Genomic DNA, 19562 nt, shown 5'->3' on the forward strand with positions numbered 1-19562 from the left:
TTTTTTTTTTTTTTTTTTACCTCTGCTTAAACAGATGAAAGCTAGATATCAGAGTATATTTGGTGTGACTTGCGCTTCACAGATTATGAGCCTCAGTTTGCTGCAGTTCCAGATCCATCCGCTAGGAGCCGACATGAGTTCACTCCAGAGATGCCCGAGGCATTTCAAAGTGCTGCTGCAGCACACCTGAACTGACACATTGTTTTCATTGCCATTCAGTTCAGAAGAACTATGTAATAAGGTATTATATAATTTATTTAGCGTATTTGGGCATTTTGTAGTGCACCAAGCATCAGGTCTAGGCTTGATTGATTGAGGCTCAACCAAACAGAAGTGTGGGAAGTGGGAGTGACATATAGAAAACATATAAACCAGTATGAAATGATGCATCTTTAAAGTAACTCTTCCCCGCCAGACCACGCACAACTGTTCAGTTTTGTTTAAGATGGCCAGCTAACACGCTCTGTGTTCCTGGTTGAAGTGTAGAAGTGATGTTGAGCAACTATTTTAGCTGCTGTTCTTACATATAAGTAGCACAGATGCTCTAAGAAATACCAATATTTTGCTATTATAATAAGCCATTAATAGTCGTTCATCGTTTCATCCATGTGGTTTATTCATACATGTGCTGTGATCTTTGCCTTTTATTGTCTGTATCTAAATAAGATGCAATGTTTCCTTGCCCTTCCAATTTTCATCTGTCAGGAATGTAACATCCTGCCTTTGATAGACATTTAGAGGACAGACTTATAAGACATTCTAGCCAAAGATCAAGGGAAAGGGAGAATTTCATAGCAAAAGTCATCTCTACCCCCACCTCTGCTGCTTCTTGTGATAGCATACACATGCATCTTTTGACATAGAAGCAGTCATGCTTATCTCCTATTCTCAGACACAGAGAAGCTCTTCTTATGAGTCTAATTTATTTAATTGATGCTTAATAGACATACACTTATGTGTAATTTGACAGACTTCAGAGCTATGAGTTTAACAGATAGTTGTGCGATGATACTGAATGGTGGTTTAGATGTCGGGAATGGCGCTGTACCCTGAGGGGTCCTAAGGTCAGAGCTGAGCTGACTTTTCTGGTGCCTGCGTGTCTGTCTCAGATTCAGGACCCTCAATGGAAACTGTAGGTAGCTTGTTTCAGCCTGCAGAGGACCCAATGTCACCCGGGTGTCAGGTCAGTTGGCTGGATTTTGATTTAAAAACTTAACAATAAAGATTTGTCGGTTGGAGAGGTGCTAACCTGAATGAGCAAATGGAAAGACTCTGCACAAATCGTGTGTTTGTTTGAGCTCATTTGGTGTTTCTTAATTTTGTAAGCTTAGTTTACAAAGAGGGGAAATCATGCTGAGAAGAAAAATGTGCTGCTGTTTTGGCACCGGTGAATATAAATAAAAGGATCAAGGGGGAAATTTTGTCTGAATACACACAAGACTGCTGTGCAGATGTGCGTACAGTGCCCATGCATTTACACATGTAGATACTTGGCATCCTCTCTAAAAGACGACCCACAACAGAAGAGAGGAAAGGAAGAGGGAGAAGTGAGTGGAAGGAAAAGACAAAGGAGAGAGAAAGAAAAGACACAAGGAAAGGAGAGAAGATGATGCACAGAGGAGAAGAAATAGAGACGAGAAAGTGAAAGGAAAAGAGATCATGATAATTTCGGATAAGGAATATTGCAAGGAAAGGAGGATAAAGGGAAATGAGAAGGAGGAGAGGAAGAAGTGATGGGGAAAGCAAACAACAAGAGCATAAAGGAAAGGACAAGGGAATGGAAACGAGGGGGGAAATTAAGAGAGGAAATGAGGGAAGCAAAGGAAAAAACGTGGAAAAGAAGGGACAAACAAGCAAAAAGTATCAGGGAAACAAACCTTCTCTCAATCCAGATTCTTCCATTAGTACACAACATATTTGTTTAGAGCATAAATTCCAGCTGAGAACTGTTGTTTTAAATCCAATACATGTTTGACTGCATGTTTAGCAATGATCGTCTGGCTAGTTACTCCATTTTGCAAACATCTGCAACTTGTTTAACGTGGCCACACACACATACTGCTAAAATATTCAACATTTAAGACAACAAATCAGGCATGAACACCAAACAGTGTGATTGAGATTATTCATGGCTTTGTTTCCTCTTCAACTACCTCAGTAAGTCATCTATGGCTCGCCTACAAATGGTCCAAAATGCAGCTGACAGGCTACTCACTAGATCCCCTATGTGGTGTCATGTAACACCTCTTTTGTCTTCATTGCACTCCTAAAATTCAGATTTAAATTTAAGGTCTCATTGTTCACTTTCAGAGCTCTGCATAGTCAAATGCCTGGCTTCAATAGAAACTCTTGCACCAATATATACTGTATAACGTGGAGATCATTAAGCTCTTCTGACTAAACCTTGGTGGTTCCTTGTTCTAGACCAGGGTTGTGTATAAGGAAAGATTCAAATCTGGCCCACTAGCTCACAAATAAGCTCATTACTTACTTGTGTGGGCTTGTTTTTAACTTTTTGGTATTATCATTGTTTTAATGTTTGTATTTGCTGATTGTTGTTGTTAAGCACTTTGTGATCCTTATTAGAAATTGTTTGAACACACATAACATCAGTGGCTGAAGATAATCTGTAGCATTGGCATCACCATCAGAAGTGTAAACATGTCCTGCTGTTGGTGGAAAATTGCCATATTTGATTGTTTTTAACTTATACTGAGCATGAGTATGAAAGCACACAATTTGAGACAATTAAGAGAACCGTTTAAAGGAAACCATAAGAAGTAATCACCTAAGACATTAAAGTCTTTAAAGGTGGCATAAACCGGATCTGTCCGAGGAGCTCTGCACAAACACAGGAGAGCGTGTTATCTCTCCATAGAAATGCTTTGCTTTGTCCTCAAAACCTGGACTTTCTTTGTTTAAGGAAGCAGTGCCAACCACAAAGCCAGCATGCTGCCTAACAAGAAGACAGAAAAGCAGAAACAAAGAAAAGGTGACGAAGAGGAGATAATAAACAAGAGGAGGCAAAAAACAGTCCAGTACATGCACATACATGCCATTTCACAGGCCAGTCACTGAGTGGAATAATCCATCATCTGCTATTCCCTGTAAGTCATAACATAGAAGTGACATTTTATTTTTATTTTATGACCGCTGAACAAAACTTTCCATCGCACCTCTGTTTGCCCTCCTGTTTTTGTTGAAGTTCAGCATCGTGACAGGCCATGACCCATCCTCAGGACATTCTACGGTACTGGTTACTAAGTTATTTTTCCGTAATGTAGAGTCAGAGGAAAGTGATTCAAGAGGTTGGAATTGAGGGTGATAAATGTATTGGTAAGCTGTCAGTCATTTGGTGAGTATGACAGGTATGATGATACACCTGAAGTTGTATAATACCTGCATGGACAAACACAAATGAATGTTTCCCGGAATTTATGGTACTACCTTAAAAGGTTGTTTAAGAAAACATGACATGCTGAATAATAGGTTAGTCAAAGGCAAGAGTGAGCAAGGCCAAGGGGCTGTTAGGATGCCTGGGTCGTTGACCCGGAGTTTTGAGTTTATTATATTATTTATAATTTCTAGTCTTTTGGTTTCTTTGTTAGAGTTGTGCCTGCTGGTTTCTGTTCTGTTCCATAGTTCTGTATCCTCGTGTCAAGTCTGCGTCTCTGTGTTATGTTTCCTGTTTTACTTTGAAGGTCCATGTCTTGTGTTAATGTATCTGATTTGACTTCCCCTGTTTCGTTAGGCCTGATTTGCCCCAGCTGTGTTTCCCTCCTGTTACCCATTCCCTGATTGCTCCCTCTGTGTATTTAAGCCCTGTGTTTCTCTGTGTCTGTGTTGTGAGCTACCCTTATCTTGCTGTGTGTTCTGTTTGCGGAAGTTTACTGTGGAGTCTTAGTTTTGTTACTCTTTTGGAGTTCAGCATTAAAGCTGTGTTTAAGTTCACCTTTTGTCTCTGAGTGTCTGCACTTTGGGTCCTTTTCCTGCCTGCACACAGCCCTTTCATGACAGGGGCTGCATGGGAAACAGACTGTTGCAGAGGGACCAATAAGATTATAAAGAGACCATATTAATGCTGAGCAGAATTGAGTTGACCAAAAGCTGAGTATCACCGAATTCCCATAAGGATGCTCAAAGTTGCAGCTTGTGCTGTCACACTTCTTCAGTTTGAGACAGCGTGATGAATTGCAGCCTCTTAAAGTTATTCCCACGCCCTGCTTGCAATTATTACTGAGAAGATGACATGGGGAATTTTTCCCAGTCGGCAGCTCGTAGTCACCGTAAATTCAACATGGCGTGAACTCAGCACATGGTCTTCTTTGCCTCATCATCAGAGAGAAGATAAGCCAGAGATTCTGGGTTAATGCAGAGAAGGAAGCTGAGAGAAAAAAGGCAAAAAAAAGGGGGCAATATTCATTTTGCCTGATGCTTGTAGGTATTTGTGTTTGAAGATGTTTTTTTTTAAAAAGATGTCAAAGCTCCACAGTCATGCTTTCCAGATGAGAGAACTTACTTGTCATAAATTAAATTATTTACCATCATGTATATGTTTATCTGCTCACAGCCCAAAATCTATAGATCACAGATGGGGGGATGCTGCACCTGAATCCATTCATCTATATTCATGTCACGTCAGCCTGCGCAGGTGTTTGTGTGTCTATGACCATTTGGAGTATATCCTGGTTTTGTTTCATTTATGTAGCAGCAAAGCCAAATACTTTGTGGCTCCAGCTTCTCGACTGTGGGTACGTGCTTCTTTCCCGCATTATTAGATGTAAACAAGACATTTTTTAAAATGATTTTTTGACCATTTTACAAACATAGCAATCAGTGAGTCAGAATAAAATGGAAGTTTTAAGTCTTTGTTCTTCTCGTTAAGCTTGGTAAGAATTCTTGCCTCAGCATTTCAATAAAACTACTTTTATTATTACTGTGTAAACAATACAACGACAGACAGATAGGCATTCTTCAACGCCACCAAACCCACTCTGCTTCATGCTTTATGGCAATTAAGCCACACAAAGCGTGTAGACACAGCGCTTCGATGGACAAATTGAGCCTGTACTGTATACATCTTATTAAAATGAATGGACACTGAATGCCAAAACTCACAGGGCATTCACAGAGCGACACTAAAGGTTTCGGTCAATAATCCAAAACAATGAAGTGACTGTTAGACAAACTCTGTCAGACCCGATGCACGCGGGAGCTCAAAATCCATTTTCCAGTGATGCAGACCTACAGATGACCACCTGTACATTTCTTTCATTGAACCCTCCTTTTTATGCTCTCACTAATTCCCAATAAACTACCCATTGGTGTGTTCACCCATGACATTACTGCGACCAAGCCAGGATCATTATAGCTGGGTCCGCGTTAAAAGACATTAGTTGCCACAGGCTCTCTGCGCAGTGATTTCTAAATATCTAATAGTGTCTAGGAATGTAGTCTTGATCCAGTTCCATCTTCAGCCTATTAGGAGGTCACGGTGTGCCAGCTTCTTTTCATGGGCTTCCATGGACAATGTAATTTGCATTCCAGAGCTCAGTGGGTTGGGGGAAAAAGACGTCTGGGTGTTCTGAATCATCTGATATAATTGCTGCTGAGAGCGTAACTGCCGATTCTATTTAATTCTAATGGGGCCTCCAGTGAAATGTTTTCCCCAAATTTGGCAAATTAATACAAAGGCCTGTCTTGACCATTAGCAACTTCACAGCTGTTAACCAGCTGTGAAGTTGCTAATGGTCAAAAAGTCAAAAAAAAAGGATACCCTGTGTTACACAGGCAGCTGTGCACGAATGAAAACTTTTTAATAGGTCTGCCTGTCATTTTGCTTCAAAATATACTACTTTCATTACATATTAGTGGCACATGCTCTTCTACTCAAGTGCAGTCATGTTGTTGAGCCACAGCTTTTTTTCATTTCACTCTTAATAACCACCTTTATTAAATATGCCTAACTGTTAGACAGTAGCAATGTATGAAAGCAGTTTAAAGCTTTCACAAAGGGTTAAGTCTATTAAAACAGGAGTCATATACATGTTTTTTCCTTATTTAGAATCATTAGATGGTAAGATGGTGCACTGTCTTGTGATAGTCTGCCTGTAAAGAAGCTGTTGCACTTTCTTCTTTGGAAATAACTTTCCAGACTCATTCACCTTCATGGAATGTTTTTTTTCCGAGTGGATCAAACTCATGTTTGTGGAAAAATAAAGCGGGTGAACTCTGCTCATATAAGTTGGTGGATTAAATGCTCTCCGAACAACACAGTTTTTATTTTAATACAATTTTATTTATATAACGCCAAATCACAACAACAGTTGCCTCAAGGCAGTTGGGGCAAAAGAGAAATTGCTGATCTACTGCTGTATTTTTCAAAGCAGCTGGATGTTACAGCTATGCAAGGTGTGCTTTAGTATTGGTGCTGAGATGCATCAGGCTATAGCCATAAGGAGATATTTCTCATCGCATATGGATCACACTGAAGTGCACTGGGTAAGTGTCATTTTTCAATGTGCAGGGTTAAGACTGCCCCGGGTCAAAGACTTTGTGGAAACAATTCTTTCTATTTAGTAGAGATCTTGGTAATGCCTTTGGGTAGTTACCCTCATGGCACACTTTACTAGGGGCTTGCTAGTATCTGGTTAGACTCCTTACCTTCAGAGCTGCTTTAATTATATGGCATATATTTACCAAAGTGGTGGAAACATTCTTAAGAGATTTGATTTTCAATTTTGGTATGGTGATGTTAATCATAGCCCCAATTTCCTGTTGTTAGCTCACAGTAGTGCCACCCAGAGTGGTCTTCTGCTGCCCATCTGTTTTAAGGTTTGTTGTGTTGTACATTCAGAGATACTCTTCTGCATATCTTGGTTATGATGAGTGGTTATTTGAGTTATGTTGCCTTCCTATCAGCTCAAAGCAGTCTGGACTTCAATGAGGTATTTTGACACAAGGAACTGCTGCTCGTTGAATATTTTCTCTTCTTCACACCATTCTCGCTAAACTCTTGAGATGGCTGTGTGGGAAAATTTCAGTAGTTTGGCAGTACTCAGACCGGTTAACAGCGATGCCATCTTCAAAGTTTGAAGTTCAGCAGGTTGTTCTGACTATGTGTACATGTCGAAATATGTAAATTATAAACAAAATAAGATTTAAAGATGTTTATCCTGCAAACATTACAGCTTTATTAAAAATTCCATCTAGTGTCATGGATACAGTCAATCAAGTACGCATCTATATTTTACTACAATGATGTGTAAAAAATAATCAAGTGCAGATAAAATAAACATTATCTATGGCAGTTCAATATTGCTGTACCCTGAGACGAGAACACAGTGCTCTTTGTTTTATGTTGTTGCACTTTCTTTATGTTGGGCTTTGTTAGCAAAATCTTGAGGTCTAGCCGCTAGCAGAGAATGCAATAGGATTTTTGATAGTTCTACAACTGGCTTCTAACATGATGTACTTGCTAAGGCACCTGCAGAAAACTGAACCAGAATAAACATGAATTTGCTTTTACAAGTGGAAAATCACTTCCCCTCAGGCCTATTACTCTGCATATAAGGCCTCCATCACTCACCTTTTATGTAACAACATACGCACAGGCATTTATCATAAAACAGCTCAAGTTTAGTATTTTGGGGGAATTATAAACAGTGGACATCTTTTACGACTGCTCAAACATTCTTCTGGGACACCCACTTCAACTGCGGTGACCTGACGTAAAGCAGCAGTAAACAACTTTCGTCTCTATTTGGTGAGCCAAAGAGGTCACTTGTCACGTCCACATTCCCAGCATACCTACATATACCAAGAGCCTTGTTCTGTATGCTAGCTTCATTTATCTAAGACCTCGACAGAAATCCCCGTTATTAGCTTTTAACTCACTCAACATAATAAGAGGCATTACAATACCCCTCCTTGTCCTGCGTCATTAGTGAAAGCGACTCACAGCTCATGGAGGATGTTTGGACAGGCCTGATTCAAATGGACTTTGCGTATCAGGTCTGTTACGTTCAGAAGCTGCACATTTTTGTTTGAGAATAGCTTTTTAAACTCGCTTTCTTTTAGCAGTTTGGTTGTAATTGCCACAGTGTTTGTGAACCTTACTTACAGGGAGAGTTTAAAAAAAAAGGAAAAGAAAAATGCTGTGCTGAAATGACTCAAGGGGGCATGGACAAAGAGGAGGATTGGTCTAGACCTGCACAGCCAAAATCAAGCAACACACAATTAGATGAGTGTGCCAAATGCCAGCAGTTACGGAGAAGGGGTGTGGATGGAGACCTGGTAGTGACACGCAAGGCCGCGAAAAAAAAATTTGCCTCTCAGTGCGAGCTTTGCATGTGTACTGCTTGAAGCTATGGGTAATTTGCACCTTGCCCATCCCGACATCCGTGGATTGTTTACATCAGGTGTAATGGTTTTTACTGAAGGATGTGTGCCACACCTCATTTGTCATACATTCACATCTGTCATTACCCTCCTAGCCTACTGAACACAGTCTGAAGCAGTCGGTTCAGCTTGGATGACTTTCGTGGCCCCAGGCTTTATTTTCAGGATTCGACTAGCCTGGCCTGCAGTTCTTATTCATTTTGACAATTTAGGGTAATTTAATATTCACATTTGCTCTTGAGAGAGATTTTCTGGTTTTAGAACAGTTTTACTTTCCATGTTTTTAATAGCATTGTACTGATCTTTTACCTCTGAGTAGACTGATGTGTCTCTGGATCAAACACATTGTCACAAGACTTTTTGTTTCCCATCCTGCCTAAAGATAGTTTGCGATTTATGACTCTCTACTACAATGTGTTTCCTTTTCATTGTTACTTTTTCCACTGGCCCCAGTATGACCTTCCTCACGGGTCGCCATAACCAGGTTAAGAGCCTCTGAGCGAGACGACATCTTTCAGCAGCTGTTTAGTGCATGAATGAACAACTGACATTTCAATGAATCCTTCGGCCACCTGTTCATGCAGGAGACGCGAGTTAGTGTCCAAGCACTCATTTGAAGAAATCCTCCGGGCTTAGCTACAAAATATTCTGAGTAGCTGCCTCTAAAACTAATCTACATCAGTAGGATATCATTGGTTTATCTTTTATTCATCCATGTCGTGTCCTGTCATTCATTTAGGAAGGAGAAGCACTTGGCTTATATTTGAGGGGACAAAGTGTTGTGTGTGTGAGAGCGAGCTTTTTAGTTTGTTTAGTCCTGGCTAATAGAGGTCTGTGTCAGTAAACATATAACTAAAAATGTAAGTGGTTGATAGGACACAAAATGAAAATCTGTAGAATTAATTGTTGCTCCTGTGATAAGTAAAGCAAGTATCATTTCAAACAAGCATGACAGCATCATAGGATTCCTTATGCTTTCCAATAAGGAGTCGTAGATAAACTTTATATAGCTGCTCTTTTTTCAGTTGTTCTTCCTATACATGCAAACTGTCATCTATTCAGAATCAAGATGTTTGCTTGCTGGAGGCAACATCCTGACTGTCATGTCACTTCATGTTAACAGTGCACTTGAAGAATCAGTGGGACAGTAGAAGTTATGTGTACATGTTCTGCAGTTTAACATCTTGACAAAAGGCTTATGTGATGCCTGTGTCTGACGCTGAGAACCTCTCAGTGTGTTTGGTCTCAGAGGGACAAACCCTTTGTTTACCAAATCCGTCTGACAAAACAGATGTTAACATTTCTGTCACGCAGACATTCATCCAAGTGTTTATTTAAAGCCTCCAATATTTCTACTTCCATGTTTGGCATTTTATCCTGCGGCTTTAGCATAAAAGCTAAGCTCAATATAGGTAACCTGCTTCCAGAGCTGTTGTTTTTGTGTCGACCACACTTATTCGTGCACAAAAAGGGAATGCAGTGCTATGTCTAAGTCAGTTTTAAAGATTCTGACAGACTTTGGAGGCAGCTATTCTTTTTCACATCTGTGAGCCCTCGCCATTGAAAGTCAAACAAAAAACTGTTGTGCTGACTCACATGCAGTCTTAAGGTAAAGGGATTAATGTGAGCTCCCCAATACGAGTTGGAGAAAACTGCTTATCTAATGGCTTGTAAGCCTATTAAAATGACCAAACTACCTAAAGATTTTGGTAGTGAGGTTGCGGCGGTGTGTGGTGCATAAAAACAGCTGGGCATACACTCATTCTATTTTGTTACACCTTTATCTAATCAGCCAGTCACATTTCAGCCAGTTTTAACCAGTGACTACATTTAGACATGAAGTCACTTAATGTTCCAGCTGCAATGATCTGATGTTAGGTCAGGAGTTTTCCATAAATAACATAAAGTTGCTTTTTTGTCTCGAAAATTCAGGCTGCTGCTGGTGATGTAATGTTGCAGGGGACATTTCCAACCCATGCTGACCACGTCCATCCCTTTAAAATCATGGTGTACCCATCTTCTGATGTATGCTACCATGTCACAAAGCTCAGACCATCTTACTCTTCTTGAACACTGAGTTTATTGCCCTCAAATGACTTCCACAGTCACTGGACATGAATAGAGCACATTTGAGGTGAGGTGAAATGGGAGACTGACATTATTAATCTAAAGTTGACAAACCTCCATTAATCATGTCAATATGTTTCGAGCACCTTGCTCTAAGCGGATCCATACTGGTACTAACGTGGTGAATCCAATGGAGTTTCTGCTGAGTGTATATCCAAGAAAGAAAAAAAATCTTTCTCTGAGGGTTGTATATATGGGGTTAATGTTCTCTAGTTGGCTCAATAAACCCACAGTTCACTTGCAAGGTGTTTCTTTTGGATTTTTTTAAATGTTGAAACTGAGTTATTTATTCAAAACAAATTGTATCTGAGCTGACATCAGCTTCCCTATAAGGTTATTTTTAAACTGTAGGTCATTAAAACCTAGTCCAGGAGCAGTAAATGGGTAAATTTCAATCTATTTTATCGCAAAGGTTTTCACATTATTAGGAAAAACAGACAAAACTCCCCTATGACATGTAATTACATAATGTCATGAGTATATAATATATACTAATATACACTAATACTAATATATACTAGTGTAAAACAAAACTCAGTGTGTCTGTTTGTTCCTCTTTCTCTCCCAGCTTTCCTGTCTTCTGTGGAGAGAAGATGCACATGAGCTTCAGAAATAGGCCATGAAGCAATGGAAGAAGATGGGCTGCTCTGTTGAATCATGATTTCTTTTAGGTGTGTGTGTGTGTGTGTGTGTGTGTGTGTGTGTGTGTGTGTGTGTGTGTGTCACTTACCTGGAGAGCACTTGGCACCTAGTATGGGAAGAAGGCAACCCAGGGGAGACAAAGTTATGCTTTGGGTAATGTTCTGCAGGGAAACCAATCATCTTGCCATCCATATGGATGTTCCTTTGACAGGTACCACCTGCCTAATCACTGTTACAGACCCTGTGCACCCCACTAATATTCCCCCATGACTGTGGCTGCTTTCAGCAGGATAATGGGCCCTGCCACAAATGCTCCAGATCTCAAAAGAGGAAACAAAACAATATTAGGTCAGTGGTTCATTATGCCTGGTGGGTGTACATTTTAATATACTTGCATCATGTGAAATGTATTATATAGGTTTGTATTCACTAGATTAAGAGCTTCTTTTACAAGGAAACTGTCTGTTTGATTGAGTTTATTCGATTTTTCTGACACATATAATCACGTCTGACACTGATGTTTATCTCTTTCCTCCTCTTGGCAGGTTTTGCGAAACAGTGTTTGCATCGAGATTCATATCGGAAATGTTTCAGCGGTCCTGTGCTTTGTCAGCACACACTGTCAACAGCGAAGGAATGCGATCACTGTAATGTCTCTTAAACCTTCATATCCTATTATACAGTTGCTTATTTTGGCAGCACTTCAAATTAGCCAAAATATTTTCAGGAAATCATTCCCAAAATATTTCCTTTTTTCCCTCCTCTTGAGTCACAGTTGACACGAACCAGGCCTGTTTCAGCAGCTCTGTTGATCAGGTTGCTTAGCAACAGTAGGATACAGGGAGCGAGTGGGAGTGACTGCAGGGTAACACAGGGAGCTCATGACCCTCATAAAAAGGCCACAAACCCAGCGAGATGCTTAAAGATGTTGACATGTGCACAGCACATCCTGGCCGTGTGTACATGACTATAAAAACAGGACACTGAGCTTGAATGCATTAAAACTGACACGTTCTGATTGGCACTTTCTTTCTTTCTGACATTAGACTTAAAAGTTGCTTTACTCACAAGTATTCGAATTATGCTTCAGCGTTAAAAGTACTACACTCAGATCTTTTTAATGCACAAAGATTTTGGTTAGTGAGTCTTAATGTGTTGATTTTGACAGTTTTATATAACCTTCATTTTCCAAAACAACAAAGACTGAGGCTGACACCATGCATAGTCATGGCCAGTTTATAAAATGAATCTCATAACAGCAACACAACATTAAAACAGTATTAGGTATTAAAATTAGCAATGGGTGAGAAACATAACTGGGCATAAAAGAGAAGATCCTGGAGCTGCTGATCCCTTCAGATGTAAACATGGGGAGGGGTTGACTGTTTCTGCAATAAATTAAAATAAATAAGGATGTAAAACTGTACAATGTGTTGGAGAATTTCATGGTTTACATGCATTTCTTAAGATTTGGATTTGGAGTACATAAAAATGTCTGTGGGCGTGGTCTCTATTTATACGCTGCAGCAGCCACCAGGAAGTTAAGAGAAACTCCACATCATCACAGACATTTCACCAGTTATTTAACAATGCTAAAAAGCAAGAGAAGATTGATTGCTCTTACCTAAAAGGAGAGCAAGTTCAGGGTGAAATGCTGATGTGATGAGTGGAACGTGCAAAGGTTCCTGCACCACATTGAGACTGCTGATGTGTAGCCATCCACAAAGAGCACGGGGTTAGCAGTGATCTGGGTACACAGTTGTCAGACCGATCATCATTTGGTCTTGTGGTGGGGTGGCTTCATTTATTCTTCATTTATGCTCAGTTAAGGAAGACTAAAGGGATCCTTTTCTCTCTTCCTGGAAGCTGTTAATCGCTTTAGTGAAACCACTACATTGGCAGTGTGGTGTTGCCAACCTGGAAAAAGTTAATGGATGAACCATGCTCAGTAACAGCAGTGGACCAGAGTGTCTTTTATCACTGCATGAGACATATTTTGGCCATCTGTGTTAAATAATCTTTTTTTTCTGCTACTTGGGGGAAAAAGTATGTTTTACATATCAACAACTTTTAAACTGTTGATGGCAAGAAGCTTCTTATTAAGAATATATATATATATATATGGAGTGGTGTTTCTGGCCACCTGGCAAATTCAAACGTAATGGTTACTACATTAGCTCCACTTTAGCACATTATAAGTACATTATTTGCTTTCAGCAAAGCCTTTCACATTGTTGCATTATTATTTTTTTTAACGTTGAATGTTTGTATTGTCTAATCAGGAGAAAAATGATAGCAGTCAGGATAATGTTTAGAGTATTCTTTTGTAGTGTTTTTGCATTTGATTATGAGCCTTCAAATTCACAGACTGATTACCGCCCCTGACGTTTTATTGCAGTGCTATTTCTGGTGTGTCCCACATTGAGGTTAGAAGACTGCATGATAAATGTTGATGACGTCCTTTTGGTTGTCCTCGGCAGGCACTTTGCAATTTCTATTTGAAGTTAGTTTATGCAGTCAAGAGCTTCTGTGTGACAGTTTTATGTTTGATTAGTCTGTCCTGGGACAGCAGAAAAGAAAATGCAAAGATGAAAGGAAAAACAATTGTTATAGACCAAACAAAAATGTAAAGTATATTTCTATAACTTATTTTATGATAAGAACAAAGGTCCTTTTAATTGAGATCATAATGATTAATCAATGGCCACTTCATTCCCTAAATGTAAATAATAAACTGTGATAATCAGTTGCCATATAGAGAAGATTGTGGTTCATAAAACATGTTGTTCTTGAGTCGAGACATGCATTAAGCGATGTAAATATCTTTGTCTTTTTCCATTAAGTTGTCAGCATGTCCTTTTCTTTGCTGGGATCCCCTGTGTTATTGCATTCCTGAAGGAAACCATTAGCAAACATGACTGGGTGGAGTAACTTTAATGCAACTTTAGACATTCATGCTGAAGCAAAACGAAACAAAAAAAGCCAATCAGAATGCCATTAATTGCCACTGTTGTGAATGTGCTTTTAGTCTTTGGAACTATGTGCAAAGTGCAAATGATCTCCAGTAACTTTCAAACCATTGGATTTAAAATATTCGACAATTTAGAAGCAGACATAATATTTTCCTTACACTTACTCTTCTAAGTACAAACTGTACATTTACTTACTATACATTTTTAACGCCTTCTATACATTTTCAGTCGTTTAAAGAAATCACCACTTCTGCCTTAATTGTGTCTTGGTAGAAGAAGACTTGTACTTGAGGACCTTGTAGATGAAAAATAATTATAAACAGCAAAGGCTAATGAATCATGCATCATAAATACAAACAATTGCTCATTCAGTGTGAGCATATAAATATATAGCAGATACAGCATTTACAGCACTTCCTAGATCTGACACTGAGTAGCATATACTGCTAATGTACGTAAACCCTGCCTGTTTTGGTCTTTTCAATGGGTTATTTTGCATGATAAAAGAGGGCATGCTAAAAGGATATGCAAAGCTCTTTGACAGCTTTATACATGAATAAAGATAACTGATGAAAGTTTTAGTAATGTTTGGAATTAAGTAACTCTACATTTGGTTAAGACCTCAAAAGCATTTTTGTAAGGGGGCTAAATACGGACACATACCGTAGTAGCAACAGCTTCCAGCATGGTAATGGACAGTGGACAGTGACTGTGATACATACTGTAAGTGTAAAGCCCACTCAACTGTGAGTAATGTAAAAATTAATCTGCCATTCAGTGTGGGCTACTTTTATGTTTGTGCTGTTGGTTCTTTTAGCCTAGGTCATAGTCTTGGAAAGAAATTGTAATAAAGAAGTAAAAATCAGAGGGGAAAAGTGTCCACTGCAGCCACTGTCTATGCTTCTCATTAGTTTTTTTATTTTTCTGTCATTTTCATTTCTATTCAAGATCATGTAAGCTTTCAAAGTCATAAAACCGATGACGTTTTGAAGGTGATCTCTGCAGCTTGTGTCGGTTAAATTTTCTCTGCCTAGCCAAAGCACTACATGCACCGATGCAGGACAATAAAGCCTACACAAAAGACTCTTTGGCCTCCAATTCGACTCATGCCTGTCTCTAATGTTATCTCGAAATAAAAGCAAGAAGACCACCAAAACTAAACGTAAAAACAACATGGACGTGCTTTCGGCCATCCCAGTATCCTGACATGTAATGTCATATTTCTTTAAAGGGCAGAAAACATCCAGCACTGGCTTGGACACAAGTCGTGCAGTGTAAGAAAAGAACAGTGCAGCGCACGCCTCAAGTTTGGGTCCTCTGCACGAGGCCTGAGAGTTTGTAGGTTCTGTTTCTTAAGTTTTTCTATGGGAAGGTTTAAATACTCAACACTCCATCCTGAGATATAAACATAACTATATCACCTGACTGATGTCAGATATATGGGAAGGACTGAGAACATGGACTTGGTGGAATGCTTTAGCTTGTTATGCCACAGAGTTCACCCCATTACCCCCACTTCTTTTTTTTCCTTTGTGTGACTTAAAATCTGACAAAATAACTCTGCACTATTCTCAGCAGTCCTGTTGGCATCTACCCAATTTCTCCTTCTCTGTGGGAGTCTCTTGAGAAAATAATCACTAGTCATGGTGCTGCGGCCAAGCTCCAACAGAAGCAGAATTCTGAATGGAAATGTCTGCAGAGAGGTTTATGGCTCTGCTTCTGTGGCGTGCGTGTCAGAGGGGTCATGTTTGTGTGGATATCAACAGGATTTATGGCACAATAGCAGTCAAGTACTCTGCTTTGATCCAGAATTTGTGACACAGGGTGCAGGTTGAAGCTGTTTCTACCAGGATTCCTATTGTTTTTTGTCAGGCCTCCTTAAAAGGGCAGAAGTTGGGGTCTTCCAAGTCTTTCAAATCAAAAGACTAACTTATCTCTTTTTATTTTTCATTATGGTGAGCAGCAAACCCATCACACCCAGGAGTGATGGAAAGAAAGTGTGCGTCTAAAAATTACTGTATTTCAAGTAGCATATTTTGCCCCATCTATAATAATAATAATAATAATAATAATAATGATAATAATGGAGCCTGACAGCATGAAATATAAATTATACAAAGTGTTGTTACCCAGCACACATTATCATTGTGAAATTATTGTGAAGTCATCTGATTAAATGCTCCAGGATATTATCTGTTTGAGATTCCTGGAACATTTTTGACATGACCTGACTTGTAAGTAATATTGTATTACTGTAGAATGTAAAGTACTAACCTGGCAAATGAAAGTGACACAAAAGAAAATCTCAGGTTTCCTTGTAACTGTTTTTTTTTAAAAATCTCTTAATATTGATCAATTGAGGTTTAATAATAAATATAAACTAAATATCCCAGGAACTGTCAGTGTCCCTGACATTAGGACTAATGTGACGTCTTTGCAATCACTGAAGGGAGAAACATTTCTTAACTTCAAGTACTATTTGAGTTCTTCTAATCTGTAATTTTTACGTTTCTCCCTAGAAAAAAAAACAGAAACCCCCACAATCGTCCCCTGAGGACAAACAAAAGAGCCAAAATAGTTTGACCTTGCAGCGATACAGAAGCAGTCTGAGTTGAAACTGAAGCAGCTGATTATGCACTTCTTGTTGGATGATGTAAAGGGCATAAAAAAAAATAAAGGTTTTACTTGTAATTTAACTTTTAGTTAAACCAAGATGTATGATCAACACAGACTTTTAGGTAGACTTTTTCTGTTGCCGAGAAGTTAAATATGGGCTAAATTTCCAGCACACAACATTACAATCAGTCCTCTCTGGGGAGCAGCAGTGAAGTGTTGGCACTGCATTAACAAGCATTAACAAGAAGCAACAGCTAAAAATAATTACATAAGCTGATTTCAGTGGTAATACGGAGCCAACAAGGACAATCATGTCTGAAAGCCATCAAAATCACAATGTTTCCATGACCTTATGATAGCCAGTTTCAAGATGTACTAACACAGCACTGTGATATGACAAGAGTCAAGATGACATGAAGACTGGCACTGGTAGTGTCCTAATTTCAGATTTAAAGGTTGCATGGTTTTGTTTCCATAAATCTGTCTGCAAGTCGATATCAAAGCCAGCATTAACTTTCATTAGACTGCAAAGATCTGAGGAGAAGCTGTGATGTTTACCTATCATACTTTCACCTTGCTCCACATCCTGCTGTTATACCTGACGAATACCATTTGAATCCTAAGCTCATCCTTTCTGCAGGTCTTTTGATTCACCTCTGATAAAGCCCCTATTCTTTCTGATCTGACTTCCTAAATCAGTTTAAGCTGCTTTGTGTTTTGGGAGGTGGCCATGTTTGGCCCCGGGACCATCGTGATCTGAGAAAGTCTGTCACGCTGATGCCTGAGGAATGCGTGTTGATTTAGAGGATAAGGAAATCTATCAAGATTTTATTAAAACAATCCTGGGTTTCAGATCATATTACACCTGCACTGATATGAAAGATAAAAAAAAAAGTCTTAATACTTATGGGTTAAAGTATCTAGTCTGTCATCAGTATCAGAAGAAGGATTTAGATTATCACAAGGGATGTCTAAAGGAGTAGATTTCCACCTCTTAAGACCCATTTTCATGCTGGTATATTTTGACGTTTCTGTGGTCCTTCGGGAACCTAGGGCCCACTCAGCTCTGGTGTTTTGTATTTTAAAATAATAAAGAAGTTGTATGATAAGTTTAGTTTATCGAAATTGTCTAAATTACTCTGAAATATCCATCAATTTGCACCAGGGGCACCAGGGGACAACAAAATGAGTAAAACGCTATGAATAATCACAAAACAATAAAAAAAAGAAAAAAGTGTGATGCAAATTTCAGTTTAATATGAATTTCTGTACATGTAGATGGTAACAGATTTGCAACAGATGGTAGCAGAGCTGCAATTCTCACCAATGTCACCGATTTATCGCAGTAAACTGCTGTATTATCACAAACAGATTGCAGGTAATTGCCAACTTGACCCCATTCAATCACAACCTGTTAAAAGACTCATTCCATCTTATTGACTTGCCATTGGCTCCACTTATATTCTCTTCCTCTTCATTTATTCTTCTCCTCAGTGTATGATATTAGAATCCACACTGAGCCTTTCAAGCCACACCCATCTCACCTATAGGTGCTATCGAAAACTACATTTGCAGTACTTCCACACACTTTGTTCTCCATTTTGTACCTTTCGCTTGTTTTGTGTATATTCCTTTAGTTTGTATGCATTCCTATTAATTTTTCAAACATTTTTCCTGTTTGTTATTTATTCCTGCTGTCTTACTATTTATATTTTATTCCTGCGCAACTGGCGTGGAGCACCCATATCCTCAGTCAAAGGTCCAGTGCCAAAGACTGTCAGCCCAAGTCCAACATCTTGAATTAGCCTTTCTAGTGAACAAGTTGGCTTTGAAAAGTGAACACAAGCAATACCTTTACTGGTAGGCTGCATTATTGCATAACACTCACAGATGTGCTCCAGCTGTTTGTCTTATTTTGAATACTCAAATTGAGTTTTCTTTTAGCATCCATTTTTTGCAGTTATCCAGCTAGTCACTTTGCAATTCCTTTTTATTTATTATTTATTTTTATATACAGATAAGCTCCCAATGAAATCAAAAAGCCGTATATTCCATTTGATCTCACCTTTTACATGCCTGCATTGCTTGGTAATTACACCTCAAATATGCTATTTGGGAATTTTGTTTCCCTGCAACTTGTCCTTGGATGAAAGGAGGTGCTTACGTCAAAAATGGCAAATTAGCAGTCGAATGGTATGTGGAGAAAAGAAAAATGGTTTTCGTGCTTTCATCATGAGGAAAAAAGACAGAATTACAAGCATTTCCTATTAGGTTTAGTTACATTACTGCAGTGTTGTATACCAGGGTGCAGCTTAGCATAATTGAATTCATCAATAAGACACTGCTCATGGCCATTTGAGCTGAATGGCAATGAGGAGTGACATACATTTTTGTACATGACAGCAAAGTTACTCATAAAACCTCCGCTTGAAAGAACTTGTCTGTTCTTCCATAAAATGTGTTTCCAAATATCAACGCAATACTCGGTAAACTTGATTCAAATTAATGTACTGAGGACACAGTCACCACAGTTCAAAGAATCATAATGCTTTTGAATCTGTTCAGAATCAAATGTCTTCAAAGAAAGAATCTGCACAAAGACATGAGTAATTCCTTGAACAATCTTGAACTCTTACACAGAATAATCTGGCTTGTACTTTAACTCAGAGCAAATTCTGTAGTGGTTTTAGCTGAAAAACAAAACAGACACTCGTAGGTATGGCAACAATCAAAGGAGTATTTCAATATTAATGACTTTGTTCAACCTAGAGTGGAGAGCGTTCAGTTCAGTTCAATTTTTATATT

This window comes from Neolamprologus multifasciatus, chromosome 15 (genome assembly GCF_963576455.1).
Source record: "Neolamprologus multifasciatus chromosome 15, fNeoMul1.2, whole genome shotgun sequence".
NCBI classification, from domain to species: domain Eukaryota; kingdom Metazoa; phylum Chordata; class Actinopteri; order Cichliformes; family Cichlidae; genus Neolamprologus; species Neolamprologus multifasciatus.